We start from the raw sequence: 27,571 nt of genomic DNA, 5'->3' as shown, positions 1-27,571 counted from the left end.
ACTCCTACTTTTTCACACTCCAGAAGAACTGCAAAAGGTCATTCACAAAGCTTTACTTATAAGGTGTATGCCAAATAATGCTGCTTTCTTAGGAAGAAAAAAATTTTTAATTATAAAATATTTGTTGCTTTAAGATGTACTGGAACTTGAAACAATTATAGAAAATATTTCTGTTACTAGAAATATTTTCCAAGAAATGTTTTAGCTTTTTCAATGGAGATTTTCTTTTCATGTGCCATTAGGGTGGACTAATATAACCATAATGGTTATTCTATATTATCTATTCGTCAAGCTTACTATAAATACAATTTGCACATTTAAAAAATATTTTTCTTGCCAAATTATAAAAAATATTTCATAAAGAGCCACTTGCCAAGCCACTAGATAATTAGAGCAATCCATAAACTAGCTGGGTTAATTCTGATTTGACTGGCAATATTGCCAAATAGTAGGCTATCAGTTTAATAAACCACATCACTGAATCTGTTATCTTTATCCACTACTACCTCGCCACCCAACTTCCTGCCTCGACAAAAATAGAACCCAGAACTAAGCTGATTCTTCCTTACAACAGGGTGTTCCATGAACCCCAATGTTCATGTACTAACCCAACTTTAATCTTTTTGCCCACCCCTCACAGCCTGCACTTATGTTCCAGTGTTAAGTTTATTTGGTTCCACCAGCACCACTTCTCTTTAACATTGTCCCCTTTCATGCATTTAAGGCAACTACCTCCAACCCTATCAAAGAAAGGGGACAGATGGGGGAGAAAGGAATGAACTGCAAACACCTCAAACAAGAAAGGTTGCTTAAAAAACCAAGTGTCATGTTCTGACAGTTCAATATTTCATAGCCAATACAAGGAATGTGCAACACCACTGCAACTTTAAATCTTTTCCTCCTATGTCAGTCTCTCTCTCTCTCTCATTGTAATGCCAAAGGGAACAGCAATCAGAGTGGAGATGTTCAACGTGATAGAGGTCAGGACACCATCGGATCAACGTACCAGAAACACGACCTTGTTTATTTTTTTCCCACAGTATTATTGTTTACAGGGTGCTTTGCTCGTGTACCTTGTGGTTCTTAGCTAAAAGATGAAATTACAGCCCAGGATGAAGCGCTCAGGCACACATCCAATTTGTGTTTCCATCTCAGAAAACAAAAAGCTTCTAAGGCCCTCAGGCTGCCATTCAAACTTGGAGGCTGACATTTTTAACAGCATGAACCAGAGACTGGCAGAGAGAATGATCTAATGCATTTCTGACTTGTCAATCAAAGATCTCACCTCTGCTGTCTTGTAAACAGTTGGGGGCCATCTAACTACATTCATAAACCTAGGGAGAGCTTACTGCCAGCTGGGGTGCTGGAGCCACACGCTCTGGCTTCTATTCACCAAAATCATGATTCAGTTTTATAATCTCACTGTAAATAGTCCATAGGCACATTTCCAGAACTACTGGAATAGAACCAGAGTAGGGAATACAAAAGAGATTTTGGTCAAATATGGTATTGTTTTCAAGCTGTTGGAATCCTGTACCCATTTTATCCTCGTTTTACCAATTCCCCCCAAAGGACTGTTCTATGCTGCAATTGAAATGCTTTTTAAAAAAATTAAACAAATGGCCTGCCAATTTAAAAATCTAGGGAAAATATACTAACATTATATACTAGAATTTACGTTATATACTAGAATTTTCCTTTATGATTTATTATCATTAAGACAGGAACAGGTACTCCACAAAGCACAGATCATACAAGGTATAAACACTGCAATGATAATAACAACTATATTTTAATAATACTAATCATGTATTTTCTTTTAAATATAAAATTTCTCATGTTCATATACAACAGCTCTGTATTTTCAAGTCTGAAATATTGTAGTATTTGTGTATTTGTGTGTAAGGCATGAAAACATAAAATTAGATGTTTTCTTTCCCTTCTGTTTGAGCCCTTTAATACACAAAAAAAGATTAGACCCAATCTGGATAAGGTTTGAACTTTTTGCTAAAAGATCATGTATGGAAATGGATACACTTCTTATTCATGTCAATTTTTCATGAATTCATACGAAGCCACAGATACTAGGTTTGCAACAAAGGTCTCAAAGATGTGAATGGTACACCTGAGAACTTTAAAAGGCAGATGACAGATAACCCAGCAGGGGAAGGTACATTGTGAAATTCCATTTCATGATGTACTACATCCCAGGCCCAAATAACTATTTCAAAATAGTTGGTCTCCAGAGGACTGGGCAAGAGAATACAGAAAAGCTCAAAGCTACTCAATATCACTCTCAGGAAAAACAAAATTCATGTGCATCACCTCTCAATAGCAAAATATTGTAACTCTTAGAGGTCTATGCAGCTAAACAAGCTAAGAAATTGGTCACTTTTTCCAACGAGGCCATTGTAAATAACCTGGCTTTCTGTCTTCATGAACAAAGGAAAGAGTTTCCTAAATGCTGAAAATATACCAAGACTCCACATCTTAGCAGTCCATACAAAATACCAAGTCTAGAAACTAAAACAAGGAAGGACGATGAAACAGTAAAACACTACCAAATAAAGCAGAACAATACTGAAAGTACAGGGAAGTGGACTTGGCCTAGTGGTTAGGGCATCCGTCTACCACATGGGAGGTTTGCGGTTCAAACCCTGGGCCTCCTTGACCCGTGTGGAGCTGGCCCATGTGCAGTGCTGATGCGCGCAAGAAGTGCCGTGCCACGCAGGGGTGTCCCCCGCATAGCGGAGCCCCACATGCAAGGAGTACGCCCCGTAAGGAGAGCTGCCCAGCGCAAAAGCAAGTGCAGCCTGCCTAAGAATGGCTCCACCCACACGGAGAGCTGACACAACAAGATGACGCAACAAAAAAGAAACACAGATTACCGTGCTGCCGACAACAGAAGCGGACAAAGAAGACAAGGCAGCAAATAGACACAGAGAACAGAAAACAGACAATGGGGGTGGGGCGGGGTGGGTGGGGGGGTGGCGGGGTGGGGGGAAGGGGAGAGAAATAAATAAATAAATCTTTTTTAAAAAATCCTTAAATTACAAATGGCTATGGCAGTCACAAAATGAGGTAGGAGAACAGGGAACCTGGGGCATATGCAGAATGAGGTATTTAGAAACCTGGGGCAGGTGGCAAGTCACTTATCTAGAGATCTGAGGCAATTATCTAGGGACCTGAGGCAGGTGGAGAGTCAGAGACCCCTACACGTGGAAAGGGCAGCAGCCAACAAAAGGTTAGGGAGATTTCCAGGGAAAGACACCTGCTTGCAAAAGATAGAAGCCTAAAGTTATGCAAACAATGACTCAACCTATCTGGTAACCCACTCCTTGCCCAAGGACTTATAAGATGTCAAGTAACAACCCCTCAATGTCCCTCAGTTTGGAAGCTACCTGTATGCTTCTTAGCATGTGCCCCACCCACTTGCTCCCACTTTTCTTCCTTTAACACTGTTCAATAAACCATCTTGCTGCCTAGTTTGGCCCTTGAATTCTTCCCTGTGATTGAACAAGAACCCTCTCTTATCAACAAAAACAATCAACAATTCCTGAATAGCACAGAAAGAACTCCTGTCCTACTCTGGCACAAAAAAAGATGGCAATAACCAAAAGATAATCTCAGAATATAAAGAAAGTGATCTGTACCTCTCCAGAGGAGACAGGTGAGCCTTAACTGCCCACAGCAAGAATTTGTCTCATAGGGACAGTGCATCCCTAAACGCTCCCCATCACCCTCTAAGTTTTCATTAATTCTATTCTTCTGATCTGTGCTCCTGACACCGGGGCAACTCCAGACCCCCTGGGGTACTTGTAACCTGTACGCTCCCCTTTACCAGAGGCAACTCGGGAAAATCCAACAATGTTCAATATAAAACAAGCAATAACCTCTCCTTTTGAGGTCCAGGGTTCAAACCCCGGGGTCTCCTGACCCATGTGGAGCTGGCCCACACACAGCGCTGATGTGCGTAAGGAGTGCCGTGCCACGCAGGGGTGTCCCCTGCGTAGGGGAGCCCCACGCGCAAGGAGTGTGCCTCATAAGGAGAGCCGCCCAGTGCGAAAGAAAGTGCAGCCTGCCCAGGAATGGCGCTGCACACGGAGAGTTGACACAGCAAGATGATGCAACAGAGAGACACAGATTCCGGGTGCCACTGACAAGAATATAAGCAGAAACAGAAGAACATACAGCAAATGGACAGAGAGCAGACCACTGGAGGTGGGGGGAGAGGGGAAAGAAATAAAATAAAATTTTTTTTAAAATCTCCTTTTGGAGAGAACAGTACAATTTTTCAGATTGGAAGGAAAAATTTAAAAAGGAACTGATTATCTTACAATAGGATGATTTGATTTACTCTAATGAACATTAACTACGTGAAAAGATACGTCAAAATACTCAGGAAAGGAGAAATCTATCATTACAAAACTTGAAATAATTAGAGTATTTAAATAACCAAGCAGGCATCTGGAAAGATAAATTGGCCCAAATGAAATCACTTCTCCAAGATAAACAGATAAGGAAAAACTGCCATGAATTCAGTTCAGTTCATCTCTTCTTTTTTTACTGAAAATGTATATAAAAGTTGAAAGGGTAGAAGCTGTACAAGAGATATCAATAGTAGCTAAAAATGTTCTTAAATCCATAATTACACTTCCTTTTAAGACACATCTTCAATAATATCTTCCCAACCTTTTGCACATGTGCTTTAATTTTGTGCCCAATCAAGGTTAAAGGGCACTATTACTGTGCTTAATGATTTCCATTTTTGTCTCTAGACTGCTGCTTATCACTACTATCAGCATTTAATTTTCCCAGTTTCTATTATTTTATAAAATAGGGGTAAAATACAATAAAAATCATCAAATAATTGCACATATATACACTGCTATGAAGATAAAGATGTTGACATCATTGAAATTGAACTGTTAGCTGACTAGCAAATACATTTGTTCATCAACAAGAGTCCAAATTCATCATACAAAAAGCCAATTCAAAGAGGATCTTTACAGCGTGAGCTGTATGAAAGCCAAATGTATAAAATTTGAGCACTATCTGTAAATCATAATCAGCATGTTTTTCTTTTTTCCATATAAATTTGTGGTCTTTGGAATGGTTGTTTAACTATGACTTTTTTCTGAATACAGAACACATGTGTATGTATATATAGGTATTACCTTCAAATCGATGCTTCTTCTCCTCTCACCACATGTACGCTTTTCAAGAACTTTCTTTAAATTTGCTATCTACTCATTTATTCATTCAGCAGAAATTTCTAGAGTACCAATTTGTCTATCAAGGTGGTGGACTTGGCCCAGTGGTTAGGACGTCCCTCTACCACATGGGAGGTCCGCAGTTCAAACCCCGGGCCTCCTTGACCAGTGGGGAGCTGGCCCATGCACAGCGCTGATGCGCGCAAGGAGTGCTGTGCGGCGCAGGGGCCCCACGTGCAAGGAGTGCGCCCCGTAGAGAGCTGCCCAGCAGGAAAGAAAGCGCAGCCTGCCCAGGAATGGCGCCACCCACACAGAGAGCTGACACAACAAGATGATGCAACAAAAAGAAACAGATTCCTGTGTTGCTGACAACAATAGCAGCGAACAAAGAAGACACAGCAAATAGACATAGAGAACAGATAATGGGGGGCGGAGGGAGAGTAGGAGAGAGAAATAAATAAATAAATAAAATAAATCTTTAAAAAAATTTGTCTATCAAGCACTGTACTTGACACTGGGACCATAAAATGAAAAAAAAACCCCAAAAAGACAAAACAATCTTGTCCTCAAGGAGTCTAGTGAAGGAGACAAACAAATACAAATACACAAACAGCATGTTATAATAAGCAATTACAGTAGCAACTAAGTGCTATGACTAAGGTATGTATTGAATGCTCTTGGTACAGATGCTCTGACAGTTTGGGGAGACTGGGGAGGAGGTAAAAGATCAGAAAGGGTTTTGTTTTTTTTTTAATTAGGCAAGTAAAAGGGTTTATTTAGAGAAGAGAGAAAATGAGAAATTTGAGTGTGGACATGATCCAGGGCGAGTTGCATATATAAGGAGGGCTTTTCTTTTGTACAAGTAACATAAATTTGAGTTGAATCTTAAAGAAAGATTAGGAATTATCCAGGTAGACTGCTAAAGGTAGGGGGCAGGAGGGAGGAGAGAATAAGTGTTTGGGGATGGCTTCGCCAGATAAAGAGAAGAGGATAGGCAAAGATATAGATGCATGAGGAGAAAAACTGAACTTTTCATGTTTGGGGGGCTGCAAAATTTGAAATGGCTAAGAATTACATAAGAAGAAAGTAATGTTAGGATGTAAATAAAATTCAAACTTTGTTCAACTTAAAATCAAGTGAGTTTTAAATTAGTCATGAGACGAAGAGTGACCAAATCAATGTTACCAGCTGGACAATGTACAATTTGGGCAATACCACGTAGCTGAAATGCAAAAAATACAAGTATCAGTGAAATTGTAATAATGGGAGGAATTTTAAATATTTTCCTTTTACTTCTATGTACTTGCTACAATTAATATTAAAATTTATACTTTTATTAAAAATGGTAATAAAAACATTTTTAAACAGTATTATATTTATTTGGGTAGGCCTATGTGCTGGTGTACAGGCATGTATCAATTAAGACATTCTGGATAGAAGAAAGCTAACATGTTAATGATGATTGTATTAAAATTTCTTGTTTATATAGTTATCAAATATTTTACATATCTTACAATTTTAAAACAATCAGTTTGACAAGTGATTCACATGGAGAACATGTAAAACATCCCCTGGAAAAGTCTCCCCTTAGAATTACCTAATAAAAGGGCAAATCCCACTTGCTTGGAACTCTGAAGTACAAGAGAGACTAGAGAAGGACTCCACAAATCTGAATCAAAGGAAAACAAAGGACAACACCAAAATCAAGCAGAAGATTTATGCTTGGGTCTCTCCTGCCGCAGATGCAGACCATAAAGCTGTTCACAGCAGCAAATAAGAATACCATGCATATCCAGGTACAGGGACCCAAGTCTGCAGAAACCAAGGGTAGAACACGAATGGCTGATGAATGCCACATACAAAAGTGCCCCTAGGGGAAAAAAAAGACTGTGGCAGAACTGTTGGCAAGAGGTGCACACTCAATCCACTTTCTGTTTGCTGGACCACCTAAATGCAAAATAGACCTTTCTGGATTGACTCTACATGGCTCCCTGCAGTGGGAAACCCTAACAGGGAAGAAACTTGAGGCAGAAAAGCCTCACCGGGAAAAAAAGGAGAGGGTGACTGAACTGCTGTTAAGACAGGACAGATCCCAGAACTGACAAGTGTAATGAAAAGAGGCCGCCGAGTGAAAGAATTTAAAGAAATCATAGGAGTTGGGGAGAAAATTCTGCACAAAAACAAACAGAACAGATCAAGATTTCCAGAGAAGGAACAGAGAAAAGGAAACTTTCTCCTGGAGGTGAAGCAACTGCATACTAAAAGGGCAATCTTAAAAATGGTACTATATATCCAGAGCAAGAATCAGATGCAAATGAGCTGAGAAAATATGAACAAATATGAACACTTAAACACAGGCTATTCTAAAAGTTCAGAGGATATAGGACCAAACATCAAAGAAGAGCCTTAACACAAAATCAATCAACAATAAAAATTCCAGTCAAGAGGGAGAAACTGACCTTCAGAGTTAGTGCATCAAAATAATCAGAGATAAGCAAAAAAAATTAAAAGTCACTCTAAGAAAAAGGAAGATATGGCTCAGTCAAGAGAACAAATTAGAACTTCAGGAGAAGTTTTGAACAACTAATCAAAGAAGTTCAAAATTAAATCAATTCAAGGAGATGAAGGAAAATATGGAGAGAAATAAACTAATGGTGGATAAAGAACCAAAGGACAGTAAAGAAGACAATGTGTAAGCATAAAGCAGTATTCAAAAGCTTTAAAAAACATAACAGAAATTATAGAGATGAAAAACACAATAACAGAGATTAAAAATATACTAGGGTGGGGTGAGGGGCATATGGGAACCTCTTGTATTTTTTAATGTAACGTTTTTTGTGATCTATGTATCTTTAAAAAAAAAGACAATTAAAAAAATATATATATATACACTAGAGGGGAGAGCGAATGTGGCTCAAGCAGTTGAGCACTGTATTAAGTCAGCCAAAAGGGTGCTGATGCAAAAAAACAAAAATTGGTTGGTTTTTATAAAAGGTATTTATTTGGGGTGGGAGCTTACAGATACCAGGTGATAAAGCATAAGTTTATTTTCCTTACCAAAGTTTATTTCCACGTGTTGGAGCAAGATGGCTGCTGAGAGCTGCCAGGGTTCAGGTGTCCTGGGTTCCTCCCTTCCAGGGTCTTGCTTCTCTTTGGGTTCAAGGTTCCTCTCTTCCTGGGGCTGACTTCTCTTTTCTCTGTGAGCTTACTTCCCAGGGCTCCAGCTTAAGGCTTAGCATTGAACTCCAACATCAAAACTCCAAAATCAGGCAAGCGGATTTGGCTCAACTGATAGAGCATCTGCCTACCACATGGGAGGTCCAGAGTTCAAACCCAGCGCCTCCTGACCTGTGTGAAGAGTGGTTCACATGCAGTGCTGATGCCCGCAAGGAGTGCCGTGCCACACAGGGGTGTCCCCTGCGTAGGGGAACCCCATGCACAAGGAGTGCGCCCCATAAGGTGAGCTTTCCCGCACGAAAAAGCGCAGCCTGCCTAGGAATGGTGCCACACACACACAGAGAGCTGACGCAGCAAGATGACACAACAAAAAGAGACACAGATTCCCAGTGCTGCTGACAAGAATACAAGTGGACACGAAAGAACATACAGCAAATGGACACAGAGAGCAGACAACTGGCGGGGGGGAGGTAAGAAATAAATAAAAAATAAATCTTTAAACAAAAACCAAAACTACAAAATCAAAAACACTCTCATCAAAAGCTCCAATTCTGTCCTTTGCCAAAGCCCTAATGACGTGGCCCAATCAAAGCCCTAATCATAACTCAATCATGCTCAGTAGTAGACCAGATTACAAACATAATCCAATATCTATTTTTGGAATTCATAACTTTATCAAACTGCTACAAGCACCCACCTCCCAGATGGGAGGTCTCAGGTTCAGTTCTTGGTGTCACCTAAAGAAAATGAGCAGACAACAAGCAAAAATAACAGGCAAAAAATATTAAAAAACATTGAATTGGGGAAGCAGACTTGGCCCAATGGATAGGGTGTCCGCCTACCACATGGGAGGTCCGGGGTTCAAACCCCGGGCCTCCTTGACCCATGTGGAGCTGGCTCATGTGCAGTGCTGATGCACGCAAGGAGTGCTATTGCACACCGAGGTGTCCCCCACATAGGGGAGCCCCACGTGCAAGGAGTGCACCCCGTAAGGACAGCTGCCCAGCGTGAAAGAAAGTACAGCCTGTCCAAGAATGGTGCTGCACACACGGAGAGCTGACACAGCAAGATGATGCAATGAAAAGAAAGACAGATTCCCGGTGCCGCTGATAAGGCTAGAAGCAGTCACAGAAGAACACACAGCGAATGGATACAGAAAAGCAGACAACTGGGGGAAGAGGGGAAAGGGAGAGAAATTTAAAAAAAAAAACCAACAACAAAAAACACATTGAATTGTACACTTAAAATGTATGAATTATAAGATTTGTGAACTATAGTATATGTCAATAAAATTATAAAAATATGTATATACTAGAGGGATATAAGAGCAGATCTGAACAGGGAGAGGAAAGAACCAGCAAACCAGAAGACAGGGGCAAACACAATCCTACTGTCAGAAGAACAAGAGGAAAGAATAGGAAAAAAACTGAGCACCGTCTTGGGGAGTTGAGTGACAGGATGAAGCATACAAACATACACATCATAAGTGTCCCAGAAGGAAAAGAGAAAGGAAAAGGGGCAGAAAGAATATTTGAGGAATTAATGGTAAAAAATTTCCCAACTCTTACGAAAGACATAAATATACATGTCCAAGAAGCACAACATACTCCATAGTAAATCCTAATAGACCTAATCTGAGACATATACTAATCAGAAAGTCAAATGCCAAAGATAAAGAGAGAATTCTGAAAGCAGTAAGAGACACGTGATTCATCACATACAAAGGATCCTCTGTAAGACAAATGCTGACTCTCATCAGAAACCATGGAGTTGAGTAGGCAATATGAAATATTTAAGGTGCTGAAAGAGAAAAACTGCTATCCAAAAATTCTTTATCCAGCCAAACTGTCCTTCAAAATTGAGGGAGAGTTTAAAATATTCACAGATAAACAGAAACTGACAAAGTCCTTCAACAAAAGACCTGACCTACAAGACTTGCTAATGGTTGCATCATATTGAAAGGAAAAGAGAGGAGAGAGTGGCTTGGAGTAGTGTGAAGAAGTGTAGATCATCAGTAAAGGTAACAAAGGGTAAAAACAAAAGCTAAGTGCTCGCTTTGACAGCACATATACTAAAATTGGAACTATACAGAGAATATTAGCATGGCTCCTGCACAAGTATGACACACAAATTCATGAAGCGTTCCATATTTTTTTTTATTTCAAACTTTTAAAACAAATTTTTGTATTTTATTCAGTATTAATATATCATTTTCCTATTAATTTTATTCGGTTATTTTGTTGACTTCAATTTTGAAGAAGTTTTGGATTGCAGATTGGATTGCAGAATGGTTACAGCTGTGGCAGGGGAGGATCATTGGTGCGGGGTATCAGAGATGGGGATGCATGGGAGGAGATTCACCTAAGGCATACATTGAAGGCATATGAATGTGTTCATGAGGCATTGTCATAGTGGGTGGAGATTCATACAATAATAACCCAAGGATATCAAATTCCCATCCTGGAGAGCTCTGCCACACTCTCTAATGGGATAGCAAGAATCCCCTGAGTACAGGGGCAATGACTAGTGAAGGAGGATGAACCACTGATGGGCCCTTGATTGTGATGACCGTGCTTCTGTATGTTTACTTTTGAAATTGAAACTTAGCATGGTATTATAGGGTGCCTAAGTGTTACCTCCTGAGAGCCTCCTTGTTGCTCAAATGTGGCCTCCCTCTAAGCCAAACTCAGCACATAAATGCAGTACCTTCCCCCACCCAGCGTGGGACAAAACTTTCAGGGATAAGTGTCCCTGGCACCAAGGGATTACTACCAATCACCAACTCACAATGCAACTGGAAAAAGACCTTGACCGAAAGAGGGAAAAGGTAAAAACAAATGAGTCTATATGGCTAAGAAATTCAAAGTGAGTTGGGAGGTCACTTCAGAGGTTATGCTTATGCACGTCTCAGCAGGAACTCATTGACTGCTGAAGTAAATACAACCTCAAATAGTAGGATTCCTGAGAGTCTGGAGACATTCAGAAACTATAGGCAGAGCAGACAGCTCAGCAGTTTGGTGCCCTGCCAGTGGGTCCCATTTTGGAATTTATGCTGCCCAGTGTGACAGAGTTGGACTCAGTTGTGTTTTCCCTATATTCGAACCTATAGTTAGTACTAAAGTTGATAGGTGTATGTCCAAGAGACTTAAATCTTTGGGCTGTCCATGTGCCAGTTGGGCCCTTATCTCAAAAGACTGGCAACACCTATTCTCCACTTCATTGGACTCACCCAGGACAATTAACAAGGAAATGATGGACTGACAATGACCATCTCAAGGAACAGAGAAAGTCTGCAACTGCAAGCAAAAAAGTCCCATCCATCTGCCCCATGGGATCTAAGCCCTCTCTCAATTAGAGGTAGAGTAGGCATCAATCACCATCACAGAATTCTCAGGATTGGGGAATGGATGATGGAATAGAGTAGACTTATAGTTGTTCTACTGTAGACTTGTTGTGATCCTAGCAATGGAAGAATTTTTATCATGGATGTGGAAGCAGTGGCCACTGGAGGTTCTGAGGGGAGGGAGAGGGAAAAATAGGTGTAATTTGGGGCCATTTTCGGGACTTGGGAATTCTCCTGAATGACACTGCAAAAACAGATTTAAGCCACTGTATATCTTGTAATAACTTGCAAAACTGTGCAGGAAAGAGTGTAAACTACAACATAAACTGTAATCCACACTTAGTGGCAATGCTCCAAGATGTGTACATCAATTGTGGCAAATGTAACACACTAGTGAAGGATGTTGATGTGGGAAAATGTGGGCTAGGGAGTGGGGCATATGAGAATCCCCTGTATTTTTTGTGTAACATTTATGTAATCTAAGTTTCTTTTAAAAAATAAAAATAAGAAGAGCCAAAAACCTTAAAAACAAACAAAAAACCCACAAAAACCAAAAGCCAGTAGTACTGTAACCTCAATATATAACTCTACTCTCTAATTCTTATAAGAATCAGAATAAAATTGAACAAGAAAAAGCCATATATCCTGATAATGTTCACGCAAAATATAAAGAGGTAATGTGGGACAAAAACAACATTAAGATGAGAAACAGAAGATTATGTGAGCAGAGAATGTGTATACTATTGAAGCTAAGTTGGTATCTTTTTAAATTAGTAGGGTACAGATATAGGTTGTATGATACAAACACCAGGACAATCACAAAGAAAGTATTTTAAAAATGTACAGAAAGAGAAATGAGTCAGATATACCACAGAAGATCAACTAAACAGAAAAGGAGGATGAAATAAAGGAAAAGGGAGACAAAAAAGATATAACATATAAAACCACAGGGGAAGGGAAGCAGACTTGGCCCAGTGGTTAAGGCATCCGTCTACCACATGGGAGGTTCGCGGTTCAAACCCCGGGCGTCCTTGACCCATTTGGAGCTGGCCCACGTGCAGTGCTGATGCGCGCAAAGAGTGCCATGCCACGCAGGGGTGTCCCCCGCGTAGGGGAGCCCCATGCGCAAGGAATGCGCCCCGTAAGGAGAGCCATCCAGCGCAAAAGAAAATCAGCCTGCCCAGGAATGGTGCCGCACACACAGAGAGCTGACACAACAAGATGACTCAACAAAAAGAAACGCAGATTCCCGAGACGCTGACAACAACAGAAAAGGACAAATAAGAACACACAAAATGGACACAGAGAACGGGGGGAGGGGAGAGAAATAAATAAAATAAATCTTTAAAAAAAAAAAAAAACCATAGGGGAAGTGGATTTGGCTCAAGTGATAGGGCATCCATCTGCCTACCAAGTGGGAAGTCCAGGGTTCAAACCCAGGGCCTCCGGACCTGTGTGGTGAGCTGGCCCATGTGCAGTTCTGATGTGTGCAAGGAGTGCTGTGCCACACAGGGGTGTCCCCCATGTAGGGGGGCCCCATGTGCAGGGGGTGCACCCCTCGGGGAGGGCCCTACACACATGGAAAGCTGATGCAGCAAGGTGACATGGCAGAGGAAGACACAGATTCCTGGTGCCGATGACAAGAATTCAAGCAGATGCAGAGGAACACATACGGTGAGTAGACACAGGGAGCAAACAATGGGGGTGGGGGGGAGCAGGGAAGGGGAGAGAAATAAATTATTAAAAATCCAAAAAAAACCCAAAACCATAGTACAAAATGGCTGAAGTATTGCCTTTACAGTAATTACACTGTATGTTATGGATTAAACTCCACAGATTGGCAGAATGAATAAAAGAAGTATGATCCATCTATATGCTATCTACAAAAGACTCATCTTAGACCCAAAGACACAAATAGGTTGAAAGTGAAAGGAAGGAAAAAGATATTCCACACAAATAATAACCAAAAAGATGCTGAGATAACTATGCTAATATGAGACAAAATAGACTTTAAGTCAAAAGCTGTTAAAAGAAACAAGTAAGTATATTATATGTTAGTAAAAGGGTCAATCTACCAAGAATAAATCACAAATATTTTGCACCTGAGGTGTCCCCAAAAACATGAGGCAAACAATGGCAAAACTGTAAACACTTTTACAATAATACTTAGAGACTTCAATATACCACTCTTATCAACAGACAGAACATCTAGAGAGATCAATAAGGAAACAGAATTTGAATAATATGATAAATGACCTAGACCTAACAGATATATACAGAACACTGCATCCCCAAACAGCAGGATACGAATTTTTAAGTGTACATGGATTGCTCTCCAGGATAGACTACATGTTGGGACACAAAACTAGTCTCAAGGGTGGTGGACTTAGCCCAGTGGTTAGGGCGTCCGCCTGCCACATGGGAGGTCCACAGTTCAGACCCCGGGCCTCCTTGACCCATGTGGGGCTGGCCCATGCAAAGTGCTGAGGCACACAGGGAGTGCCCTGCCACGCAGGGGTAGGGGAGCCCCATGGGCGGGGTGTGCGCCCCGTGGGGAGAGCCCCCTAGTGCCAGGGGAAGTGCAGCCTGCCCAGGAATGGCGCTGCACACACAGAGAGCTGACACAACAAGATGATGTGGCAAGGGGAAACACAGATTCCCGTGCCGCTCACAACAACAGAAGCGGACAAAAGGGCGCAGCGGATGGACGCAGAGAGCAGACAACGGGGGTGGGGGAGCAGGGGAGAGAAATAAATAAATAAATAAATAAATAAATCTTTTTTGAAAAAAAACCAAAAACTAGTCTCAATAAATTTGAAACAACTGAAATTATACAAAGCCTCTTCTCTGACCACAATGGAATGAAGCTGGAAATCAATAACCAGCAGAGAACTGAAACTGGAAAGTCAATAAATACATATAAGTTAAACAACACATTCTTCAACAATCAATGGATCAAAGAAGAAATTACAAGGGAAATGAATAAGTATCTTGATACAAATGAAATAAGAATACAACAAAACAGGGAAAACGGACTTGGCCCAGTGGTTAGGGCGTCCGTCTACCACATGCCAGGTCTGCAGTTCAAACCCCGGGCCTCCTTGACCCGTGTGCAGCTGGCCCATGCGCAGTGCTGATGCGCGCAAGGAGTGCCGTGCCACGCAGGGGTGTCCCCCGCGTAGGGGAGCCCCACGTGCAAGGAGTGCGCCCCATAAGGAGAGCCGCCCAGCGGGAAAGAAAATGCAGCCTGCCCAGGAATGGCGCCGCCCACACTTCCCGTGTGGCTGACAACAGAAGCGGACAAAGAAACAAGATGCAGCAAATAGACACAGAGAACAGACAACCGGGGGAGGAGGGGAATTAAATAAATAAATAAATCTTTTTTTAAAAAAAGAACACAACAAAACAAAACTTACGGGATGCAGTGAAGGCAGTGCTGAGAGAGAAATTTATGGCCCTTAATGCTTACATTAAAAAAAGAAGGGAACAGATGTGGCTCAAGTGATTAGGCACCTGCCTACTATATGGGAGGACCCAGGATCAATTCATGGGGCCTCCTGGTGAAAAAGGAGAAAGCGTACCTGAGTGGTAAGCCAGTGCCCACACAGTGAGCCGGATGCCCGTGCAGTGAGCCAAGTGCCCATATAGGTGACCATGCAGCGAGCTGGGTGCCCATGTGGTGAGCCAAGTGCCCATACAAGTGCCTGCATGGAGAGCTGTATTAGTCAGCCAAAGGGGTGCTGATGCAAAATACCAGAAATCGGTTGGTTTTTATAAAGGGTATTTATTTGGAGTAGGAGTTTACAGATACCAAGCCATAAAGCATAAGTTATTTCCCTTACCAAAGTCTATTTCCATGTGTTGGAGCAAGATGGCTGCCGACATTTGCAAGGGTTCAGGCTTCCTGGTTTCTTCTCTTTCCAGTTCTTGCTTCCCTCTAGGCTCAGGGTTCCTCTTTTCCCAGGGCTTGCTTCTTTCCAGGTTTAGGGTTCCTCTCTTCCCGGGGCTTGCTTCTCTTTCCTCTGTGTGCTTACTTCCCAGGACTCCAGCTTAAGACTTCAGCATTAAACTCCAACATTAGAAACCCTCCAACTCTGTCCTTTGCCATGCCTTTTATCTGCAAGTCCCCATCCACTAAGTAGTGGGGACGTGCCCTACTGACACAAGAGGTTTACTTGATTAAGTAATCAAGTGAACCTCTGAATCCAATATAATCTCATATGCCCAGAGGAAAAGACCAGGTTACAAACATAATCCAAACTTTCTTTTCAAAATTCATTAATAATATCAAACTGCTACACTCCACCCTCTGAATTGGAAAAAGACATTACAATACTTAAAAAAAAAAACACCTTAAATCAGTTACAATGCAAGTACTAAATCATATCACAATCAATTTAAAGAAATACAGTTTTTGTCCTGGGGCAAAGTCCCGTCTGCTATAAACTTCTGAAACTTACAAAACAATTCATCTACTTCCAATACACAAATAGACAGACAAAGGATAAACATTTTCATCACAATAAGGAGAAATTGGGAGAGAAACATGAGCCACCGGTTTCTCTACAGTTCAGTAGATCTGCAGGGAATTCTCTGTTTGATTTCAAAGCCTGGGAGTCATTCTTAAGAAGATGGTTTCTTCTCCTTGGGGCCATATGGAGACCCACCCTTTCCACCAGCTTGCCCAACAGCCATTTTCTTGGTTCCACCCTCATCAAGCATCTCCCTGTCCAAATAGCTCCAGACTTCACCCTCTGAGAGCACTGGGGTGATTGCCACAACTTACCCAACTGGGTTAGAGTCTTAATCCCCCTAGTACAGTGACGTGAAGACAACAATCCCCGCAACCTTTGGCAAACAGGATCAACCCACTCAGAGTAATGAGTTGACTACCTGGCCTTCCCTAATCCATGGGGGACAGGTCTACCCCTCTTAGACCTGTGGGGTACTGACCTTAACTGCCCTAATCCTTGGGGGATGTGCTCCATTCTCTCTGTACCCTAGGGCAGCAAAACTCTCTCAGAACATCGGGCAGGAACAGCCATCCTCTTCAACTCCTAAGGCAAACTCACCCTCTCTGTACACATGGGTGGGGTTCTTCTCTTGGCCCAAAGCGATGTCTTAATTTCAGATCTCAGCTTCCATGGTTTTCCTTTTAAAGCTGTTTCTCCTTCAATCTCTCCTTTCCCAGTCTCTTTAAGTCCAAGCTGACAATAGTTTAGTTCATACAGCTCTCTCAAAAACCTTGTTGGTTTAGCATGCAAGAAGCAAGGGTCCAAGCCATCAGACAGTAAGACTTTCCACAAGTATTTCCTAGATAACTGCACCTTCACTTCTGATTTACAAGTTCCAAGTTTAGTTAAGTCCTCCAATGGGGCACTTTCATCTGGGAGCTTGGTTTCCAAAATCAGTTTCTGTTTTCTTTGTACCTGACAGTTCAGTCCTCAGCATACCTCTCTCATCTAGCATTTTGCTATAAGCTGCAAGCAGAAGCCAAGCTGCATTCTCTAGGTTTACTCTGGAAATTTCTTCAGCTAAATGCCCAGGCTTGCCATTCTCAAATTCTGTCTTCCATAAAGGACTTAATCTTGCTAAGTACTCTGCAACTTTCAAACATGGATCACCTTTGCTCCAGTTTCCAATAATAGTTTCATCATTAACTTCTAAGGCATCATAAAAAGTGTTGTTAGCATCTATCTCACAATTATTTCCTTCTAAAGCCTTATCAAAAATAACTTTAGGCTTCATATTGCTACCAACACTCTCTGTGAAACAATTCAGGCCTTTTTCATCAAGCATCTCGCAATTCCTCCAAAAAATACTCCTTACCCATTTACCATTCCAGCATTTCAGTATTTACAAAAGCACCACCCAACTCCTGGTAACAAATTCTGTATTAGTCAGCCTAAGGGGTGCTGATGCAAAATACCAGAAATCAGTTGGTTTTTATAAAGGGTATTTATTTGGGGTAGTAGCTTAGAGATGCCAGGCCATAAAGCATGAGTTTACTTCCCTTACCGAAGTCTTTTTCCATATATTGGAACAAGACGGCTGCCAACATCTCATATGCACAGAGGAAAAGACCAATTTACAAACATAATCCAATAGTTCTTTTTAGAATTCATTAATAATATCAACTGCTACACAAGCCAAGTGCCTGTGTGGCAGGCCAAGTGCCCATGTGGTGAGCCGAGTGCCTGCATGAGTGCCTGTGTGGTGAGCCAAGTGCCCACAAGAGTGCCTGCATGGTGAGCCAGTGCCCATGCAGTTAGCCGAGTGCCCACATGGTGAGCCAGTGCCTGCACAAGTGAGTCACAAAGCAAGATGATGACGCAACCAAAGAGAGACAAAGGGGAGAGTCAAGGTGGAGCACGGCAGAGACCAGGAACTGAGGTGGCGCAATTGACAGGGAACCTCTCTCCATATCTGAGGTCCCCAGGATTGAATCCCCGTGAATCCTAGAAGAGAAAGACAAGAAGACAAAAAGAGAAATAGATACAGAAGATCACACAGTGAATACACACAGCAAAAACAGCAGGATGGGGAAGGGGGAGGGAAATAAAAAATAAAAATAAAAAGAAGAGGAGAATGGATGTAGCTAAAGTGGTTAAGCACCTCTTCCCATGTATAAGCTCCTGGGTTCAATCCCCAGTACCTCCTAAAAACAAACAAACACAAACAAACCTCTCGTTGAGGAGATGCAGCTCAGAGGTTGAGCACCTGCTTCCCATGTACAAGGTGAGGTACTGGGTTCAATACCTGGCACCTCCTAATTTAAAAAAAAAAAAAAAAAAGACAAGCTAAAATCAAAGACCTCACTGCACAATTGGAGGAACTAGAAAAAGAATAGCAAACTAAACCCAAAGCAAAAAGAAGGAAATAATAAAGACTAGAGCAGAAATAAATAGTGAATTTTTTAAAAAGCAGTAGAGCACATTAACAAAGCCAAAAGTTGGTTTGTTGAAAAGATCAATAGTTGACAAATCTTTAGCTAGAATAACAAAGATAAAAAGAGATGCAAATAAATAAAATCAGAAATGGGGGAGGGGGCGTTACTACTGACCCCACAGAAATAAAAAGGATCATAAGAGGATACTATGAACAACTATATGCCAGCAAATTAGACATCCTAGATGAAATGGGCAAATTTTTAGAAATACACGATCAACTTACACTGACTTTAAAAGAATAGAAGATCTCAACAAACCAATTACAAGTAATGAGATTGAATCACTCATCAAAAAACCTCCCAACAATGAAAAGCCCTATACCAGATGGCTTCACAGGTAAATTCTACCAAATATTCCAAGAATTAATACCAATCCTGCAAACTCTTCCAAAAAACTGAAGATAAGGAATTCTACCTAATTCATTCTATAAGGCCAATATTGCCAATATTACCCTAATACCACAAGAAAATAAAATTACAGACCAATTTCTCTAATGAATACAGATGCAAAAATCCTTAAAACAATATTGGCGAGGAGCGGATGTGGCTCAAGCAACTGAGCACCTGCTCCCACACGGAAGGTCCTGGGTTCAGTTCCTGGTGCCTCCTAGAGACAAAAATAAATATGCAGGGAGCAGATGTGGCTCAAGCAGTTGAGTGCCTACCTCCTACATGGGAATTCCCCATGCCTCCTAAAGAAGACAAACAATAAGCAGACAATGAGCAGACATCAAGCAAAAACAATGAGCAAGATGAGCAAACAATGAGGCAAAAGAAAACCAAAAGGAGTAGGGAGCAGATGTGGCTCAAGCAGTTGAGTGCCTGCCTCCCACATGGGAGGTCCCAGGTTTAGTTACTGGTTCCTCCTAAAGAAAAAGAGACAATGGGCAAACAATGAGCACAAAGCAACAAGCAAAAACAAAGAACAGACAGACAAGGGAGCCATCTTGGGGGAGGGGAGGAAGAAACAGGCAACAAGCAAACAAACAAAAAGCCAATGTGGCTCAGTAGTTGAGTGCCAGCTTCCCACATATGAGGTCTCAGGTTTGATCCCTGGCCACAGTACCTCAAAAAGGAAAGAAAAAGCAAAACAAAACAAAACAAAACAAAACAAAAAACAGTATTAGCAAATTGAATCCAAGAGCACATTAAAATAATTCTATACCATGATCAAGTAGGATTTATCCTAGGTACACAAGGGTGATTCAACCTAAGAAAATCAATTAATATAATACACTCATTGACAAAATAAAGGGAAAAATAAAAGCATTTGACATAATCCAGCATCCTTTTTTGATAAAAAACACTTAGAAAAATAGGAATAGAAGGAAACTTCTCCAACATGATAAAGGGTATATATGAAAAAAACACTGCGAACATCATACTCAATTGTGCAAGACCGAAAGATTTCCCTCTAAGATCAGGAACAAGATAAGGATGTCTCCTGTCACCACTGTTATTCAACATTCACAATGGAAGTTCTAGCCAGAGCAATTAGGCAAGAAAAATAAAAGACATCCAAATTGGAAAGGAGGAAGTAAAACTTTCACTATTTGCAGATGACATGATCTTATAGATAAAAATTCCTGAAAAATCTGCATGCAACGGAGCTACTAGAGCTAGATGAAGTCAGCTTAGTGGCAGAGTACAAGATCAGCAAGCAAAAACCAGCAGCATTACTATACACTAGTAATGAGCAATCTGAGTAGGAAATGAAGAAACAATTCCATTTACAATAACAAGAGTATCAAATATCTAGGAATAAGTTTAACCAAGGATATAATGGACTTATACACAGAAAGCTATAAAATATTGCTAAAAGAAGATCTAAATAAATGGAAGAGCATTCTGTGCTCATGGATTGAAAGACTAAATATTAAGATGTCAATTCTACTGAAAGAGATTTACAGATTTAATCCCAAGCAAAATTCTAACAGCCTACTTCACAGTAATGAAAAAGCCAATCATCAACTTTATTTGGAAGGGAAAGAGGGCCTAAATGGCCAAAATCATCTTGAAAAAAAAAACTAATCACACTTCTCAATCTTAAACTTATTACAAAGCCACAGTACTCAAAACAGCATGATTCTGCAGAGCAAGTGTAGCTCAGTGGTTGAGCACCTGCCTCACATGAACATGGTCCCAGGTTCAATTCCCAGTATATCCTAAAAAAAAACACACACACACACAAAAAAAACAGCACAGTACTGGCACAAGGATAGACATATAGACCAATGGAATTGAATTGAGAGTTCAGAAATAGACCTTCATATCTATGGCCAATTGGTTTTTCACAAGGCTACCAAGTCCACTCAATTAAGAAAGAACAGTGTCTTCAACAAACAGTGCTGGGAGAACTGGATATCTATATGCAAAAGAATGAAGAAGGGCTCTTATCTTACACTAAATACAAAAATGAACACCCAACAGATGAAAGATATATACATATATATAACTAAGATTATAAAACTCCTAGAAGAAAGCATAGGGAAACATTTTCAGAACTTGTATTAGGCAATGGTCTCTTAGACTTTACACCCAAAGTACAAGCAACAAAAGAAAAAAATTGATAAATGGGGCCTCATCAAAATTTAAAACTTCTGTGCATTAAAGGACTTCAGCATGAAAATGAAAAGAACCTATTCAATGGGAGAAAAGATTTGGAAATTACATATCCAATAAGGGTGTACTATCAGGAATAGAGAAATCTTACAACTCCACAATAAAAAGACAAACAACCCAAATTTAAAAATGGTCGTAGGAAACGGACTCGGCCCAGTGGTTAGAGCATCCATCTACCACATGGGAGGTCCGCGGTTCAAACCCCGGGCCTCCTTGACCCATGTGGAGCTGGCCCATGCACAGTGCTGAGGCGTGCAAGGAGTGCCGCGCCACGCAGGGGTGACCCCCACGTAGGGGAGCCCCACGCACAAGGTGTGCGCCCCATAAGGAGAGCCGCCCAGCACGAAAGAAAGTGCAGCCTGCCCAGGAATGGCGCCACCCACAAGGAGAGCTGACACAAGATGACGCAACAAAAAGAGACACAGATTCCCGTGCTGCTGACAACAGAAGTGGACAAAGAAACAAGATGCAGCAAATAGACACAGAAAACAGACAACCGGGGTGGGGGGGGAAGGGGAGAGAAACAAATAAATAAAAAAGATTTATTTAAAAAAATAAAATAAAAATAAAAATGGTCAGAAGACTTGAACAGACATTTCTTCAAAGAGGATATACAAATGGCTAAAAAGCACATGATCAGATGTTCAACTTCATTAGCTATTAGGGAAATGCAAATCAAAACCACAAAGAGATATCATTTCACACCCAGGGGATGTGGCTCAAGCAGCTGAATGCCTGCTTCCCACAAGGGAGGTCCTGGGTTTGGTTCTTGTTTCTCCTAGAAAACAAACAAACAAAAAACAAGCAAACAAAAAAATCAACTCAGGGGAGCTGATGTGGCTCAGCGGTTGAGTGCCACCTTCCCACATATGAGGTCCCAGGTCAATCCCCAGCCCCACAACCTCAAAAAACAAAAGCAAAAGTAAAAGCAAAAACAGAAAATGACAAGTGTTGGAAAAGATGTAGAGAAATAGGAAAACTGAGTCACTGCTGGTGGGAATGTAAAATGGTACCAGCACTGTGGAAGACAGTTTGGCAGTTCCCCAGAAAGCTAAGTATAGAATTACCACATGACCTGGTAATCTCAATACAAAGTACATACCCAAAAGAATTGAAAGCAGGGGCTTGAACAGCTATTTTCCACTGATGCTCATAGTGGCATTATTCACAACTGCTCAAAGATGCAAGTAACCCAAACGTTCATCAACGGATGAATGGATAAACAAATGTGGTATAAACATACAATGGAATATTATTCAGCATTAAAAATGAATGAAGTGGGGAGCAGATGTGGCTCAAGTTGATTGAGTGCCTGCTTCCCATGTACAAGGTCTCGGGTTTGATCTCTGATACCTCCTAAAAACAAAAACAAATGAAAAAACCAACTCTCATTGGGGAGCAGATGTAGCTTAGTGGTTGAGCACCTGCTTCCCATCTACAAGATCCTGGGTTCAATCCCCAATACCGCCTAAAAAATAAACAAAAATTTTAAAAAGGAATGAAGTTCTGATTCATGGGAAAACATGGATGAACCTTGAAGACATCGTGTTGAGTGAAATAAGCCAGAAAAAAGGACAAATACTGTATGATATCACTGATATGAAATAATTAGAGTAAGCAAACTCAGAGTCAGAATCTATATTATAGGTTATCAGGGGCTGGGTTGGAAGTAAGGAATGAGGAGTTAATGCTTAAATTGTGCGGAATTTCTATTTGCCTTGACTACAAATTCTGGATGCTGGTGATGGTAGCCCAACATGGTCAATATAATGAGGGGCACTGAATTATATGTTGTGGTTGAAAGGGGAAAACTTTAGGCTGTACATAAATTACTATAACAAAAATTAAAAGAAAAAAATTAGTTTTATAAGCAGAAACTTTTTTTTTCTCACAAAACAAGCCAAAACAGGGAAGCGGACTTGGCCCAGTGGTTAGGGCGTCTGTCTACCACATGGGAGGTCCGCGGTTCAAGCCCCGGGCCTCCTTGACCAGTGTGGAGCTGGCCCATGTGCAGTGCTGATGCCCGTAAGGAGTGCCCTGCCACACAGGGGTGTCCCCCGCGTAGGGGAGCCCCATGCGCAAGGAGTGCACCCGTAAGGAGAGCCACCCAGCGCGAATGAAAGTGCAGCCTGCCCAGGAATGGTGCCACACACACGGTAGAGCTGACACAACAAGATAACACAACAAAAAGAAACACAGATTCCCGTGCCGCTGACAACAACAGAAGCGGACAAAGAATATGCAGCAAATAGACACAGAGAACAGACAACCAGGGCGGGAAATAAAGAAATAAATAAATCTTAAAAAAACAAGCCAAAACATTTTTCATTCGTCACTCTCTGTGAACCTCTAATCTGAGGGGTATAGCTGGGATAAACACAAGACAAATCTCAACTCATGCAAAAAAAAAAAACCTGAACTTTTTATTATACAGAAATTGTTTTGTATTGAACTTATTCATACATAATAGGAAGTCATTAAAGTTACATCTTTTATGTCATGGGATAAGTTTCCTCATGATACTGTTGTGCAAAAGGATTTGAATGTTAATTTATATTCAGTGTGATAATCCACATACCTCTAAAATTGAAAATGTAAAATGAAGCTGCCCATTCCTACATATATATTCTTTGCTGTTTAACATTTCCTGAATAATGCTTAATCTTCCTACCACTGTTCCATTTAACCTTCACTTAGTAGGTAGAAAAATTTAACATGGGAAATGGATGTGGCCCAAGCAACTGGGCTCCCATCTACCATATAGGAGGTCCAGGGTTCAATACCCAGGACTCCTGGTGAAGGCAAGCTGGCCTGCGCGGTGAGCTCACCCACGCACAACACCAGCCCACGCAGGAGTGCTGTCCCACGCAGGAGTGCTGTGCCACGCAGGAGTGCCAGCCAGTGCAGAGAGCTACTATAGCAAGATGATGCAACAAAAAGAGACACAGAGGAGAGACAATAGGGGATGCAGCAGACCAGGGAGCTGAGGTGGCACAAGAGAATGAGCACCTCTCTCCCACTCTGGAAGGTCACAGGATCGGTTCCTGGAGCCGCCCAATGAGAATACAAGCAAACACAGAAGAACACACAGAGAATGGATATAGAGAGCAGACAATGGAGAGAGGGGGGAGAAATAAATATATCTTTTTAAAAAATTTAGATTTCTAAGTATTCTTAAATAATACATATGCTATCTCTCCTGATTTAACCACTAACAATTTCAATGTTTGCCAAAGAACCCTAACTAATTTTAAATATCATATGGTTTTAGCTCAAGATTTCTCTAAAATTCCAAGCTATTCTTTTCTTTTTTAAAGATTTATTAATTTTTTAAAAATTTATTCCTCTCCCCCCCCACCTTGTCTGTTCTCTGTGTCCATTCACTGTGTGTTCTTCTGCATCCACTTGCATTATCCTGTGACACTGGGAAACTGTCTTTTTTTGTTGTTGTTGTGCCATCTTGCTGAGTCAGCTCTCCGTGTGTGCGGCGCCACTCCTGGGCAGGCTGCGCTTTTTTCACATGGGGCAGCTCTCCTTGCAGGGCACACTCCTTGCACATGGGGCACCCCAACACAGGAACGCTCCTGCATGGCACAGCACTCCTTGTGCGTGGACCAGCTTACCACACAGGTCAAGAGGCCCTGGGGATCGAAATCTGGACCCTCCATATGGTAGAAAGACGCTCTATCAGTTGAGCCACGTCTGCTTCCCCAAGCTATTCTTAATACCTAAAATATTCTAGGGTCATATAAACCCATTTATATTCTTATTGTTAGAATTTAATTTCTCTTCTCATTCAATGCTTAAAGAAAATAAAGGATCTTAATTACTCAGCTATTTTTTAAGTACTTTCTACTGCTCATTCTCATTTAATATTGTAGATTATAAGACCACTGTTTGCTAGGGATGGGCAAATGATTCACAAAATATATCCACTGTTAAGCACAGAAAGCCTCTTAATCACCCATATACTTTCTAGGACAAACCAATGAAAGGATGAAAATGAAAACATATTCAAAATAAACATATTCTCATAGAATCTATTTAACCAATCTATTTATTCTGCATCTTCTCTGTCATTAGTTAGAAATGTTTTGTCTGATATATTAATAATCAATCCATCCCAATGTTGCCATTTCAATTTGAGTTACTGAAGATAATTTGATAAATTCAGTAATGACGCCTTGGCTCTTCCTTCTTTATTGGCATAAGAATTTTGACTTAAGGTGCTTCAAACTTACAAAAGAATGCAATCATTTCAAGAAAAAAAAAGTCAATGAAACTATTCCTAAGACACTTGCCTTAAACTTATTTAGCAATGTTTACATAAGTGAATATTCCTACTGGGACAACCACTTTGAAGAATTACTTGACTGTTTCTTAAAGTTAAAAATGTACTTATTCTGGGGAAGCAGACTTGGCCCAGTGGTTAGGGCGTCCGTCTATCACATGGGAGGTCTGCGGTTCAAACCCCGGGCCTCCTTGACCCGTGTGGAGCTGGCCCACGCGTAGTGCTGATGCGCGCAAGGAGTGCCATGCCACGCAGGGGTGTCCCCCACATAGGGGAGCCCCATGCGCAAGAAGTGCGCCCCATAAGGACAGCCACCCAGCGCGAAAGAAAGTGCAGCCTGCCTAAGAATGGCACCGCCACACAGAGAGCTGACACAACAATATGACGCAACAAAAAGAAACACATATTCCCATGCCGATGACAACAACAGAAGCAGACAGAGATGACAATGCAGCAAACAGACACAGAGAACAGACAACCAGGGTGGAGGGGAAGGGGAGAGAAATAAATAAATAAATAAATAAATAAATCTATTAAAAAAAAAGAAGAAGAAGAACGCAACCTCATATTTAAAAAAAAAATTGTACTTATTCTATGACCCAGCAATCCAACTCTTAGGTATTTACTCAAGAGAAATGAAAAATACATGTCCACAAAAAAAACTTGTACACAACTCTATCTAGTAGCTATATTCATTAACAGGCAAAAACCTGAAACCATCCAGATGTCCATCAACAGGCAAATGGATAAACAAATTGTGGTATATTAGTACAACAGAATATAGTCAGCCATAAAAAAGAATAAATTACTGATACATACAACAATATGGATAAATCTCAAAAAACATTACGGGGAAACGGACTTGGCCCGGTGGTTAGGGCATCCGTCTACCACATGGGAGGTCTGCGGTTCAAACCCCGGGCCTCCTTGACCCGTGTGCAGCTGGCCCATGTGCAGTGCTGATGCGCGCAAAGAGTGCCGTGCCACAGAGGGGTGTCCCCCGCGTAGGGGAGCCCCACGCACAAGGAGTGCGCCCCGTAAGGAGAGCCGCCCGGCGCGAAAGAAAGTGCAGCCTGCCCGGGAATGGCGCCGCCCACACTTCCCCTGCCGCTGATGACAACAGAAGTGGACAAAAGAAACAAGATGCAGCAAATAGACACAAAGAACAGACAGCTGGGGGAGAGGGGGGGATTAAAATAAATAAATAAATCTTTAAAAAAAAAAAAAACTTGGTTGCTTAAAACAACAGAAATTTATTCTCCCACAACTCTGGAGAATAGAAGTCCAAAAAAAAACATTACGTTGAGCAAAAGAAAACAGACACAATAGAATGTACATTGTATCATTACATTTACATGAAGTTCAAGATAGCAAAACTAATCTTTGGTGACAGAAATCAGAAGAGTAATTGCATATGAGGAATGGGTATTGACTAGAAGGGGCACAAAGGAACTTTCTCAGATTATGGAAATATTCTATATTTTGAGAGGACAGTATTAGATAAATAAATATATATATATATACACATTTGTCAAAACTTCTCTAAAAGTGTACTTAAGATCTGTGCATTTTATTGTATGTAAATTTTACATGAATAAAAATTCAAATAAATAAATAAAACTCAAACCAGAAAAATATAAATGTACTAAGATCAACATAATTCCAATAACGGCAAAAGGAAAGACTAGATTCAAGTCCCGTATTCTGCCAATTGGTCAACCAGCAATATTGGGCACCTGTGGTTACTGAACATATCATATTATTGAATAGGATAAAACTAGCAGATAAGCGCATTTCTATGTAAGACATAATAAGGATCTCTCTGAAGATTAGCAAAAATAAACAGTCACACTTACAGCAATGTTCGGAAAGCAGAATTTTCTCATTAATACCTTAACCAAGAGTGGACTTCCCTATAATTTTTGCAGAATTGGGCTGTACAACATGAAGAAAATAAAAAAGATTTAATAGTATAC

The 27,571-nt window shown here is 41.0% G+C and overlaps 1 protein-coding gene and 1 non-coding gene across 5 annotated transcripts in view; one reads left to right on the top strand and one right to left on the bottom strand.

Moving 5' to 3' along the window:
• BTRC (beta-transducin repeat containing E3 ubiquitin protein ligase) overlaps positions 1 to 27,571 on the bottom strand; it is a 228,204-nt gene that overhangs the window by 126,823 nt on the left and 73,810 nt on the right. The window lies entirely within an intron of this gene.
• Positions 10,438 to 10,544, top strand: LOC111764517 (U6 spliceosomal RNA). Its single transcript, XR_002797109.1, has one exon. It is a non-coding gene; the product is annotated as a U6 spliceosomal RNA (small nuclear RNA).

This window comes from Dasypus novemcinctus, chromosome 6 (assembly GCF_030445035.2).
Source record: "Dasypus novemcinctus isolate mDasNov1 chromosome 6, mDasNov1.1.hap2, whole genome shotgun sequence".
In the NCBI taxonomy this organism is placed as follows: Eukaryota; Metazoa; Chordata; class Mammalia; order Cingulata; family Dasypodidae; genus Dasypus; species Dasypus novemcinctus.
Note: the sequence above shows the minus strand (reverse complement) of the source record. Positions and strands in the feature narration are given on the sequence as shown.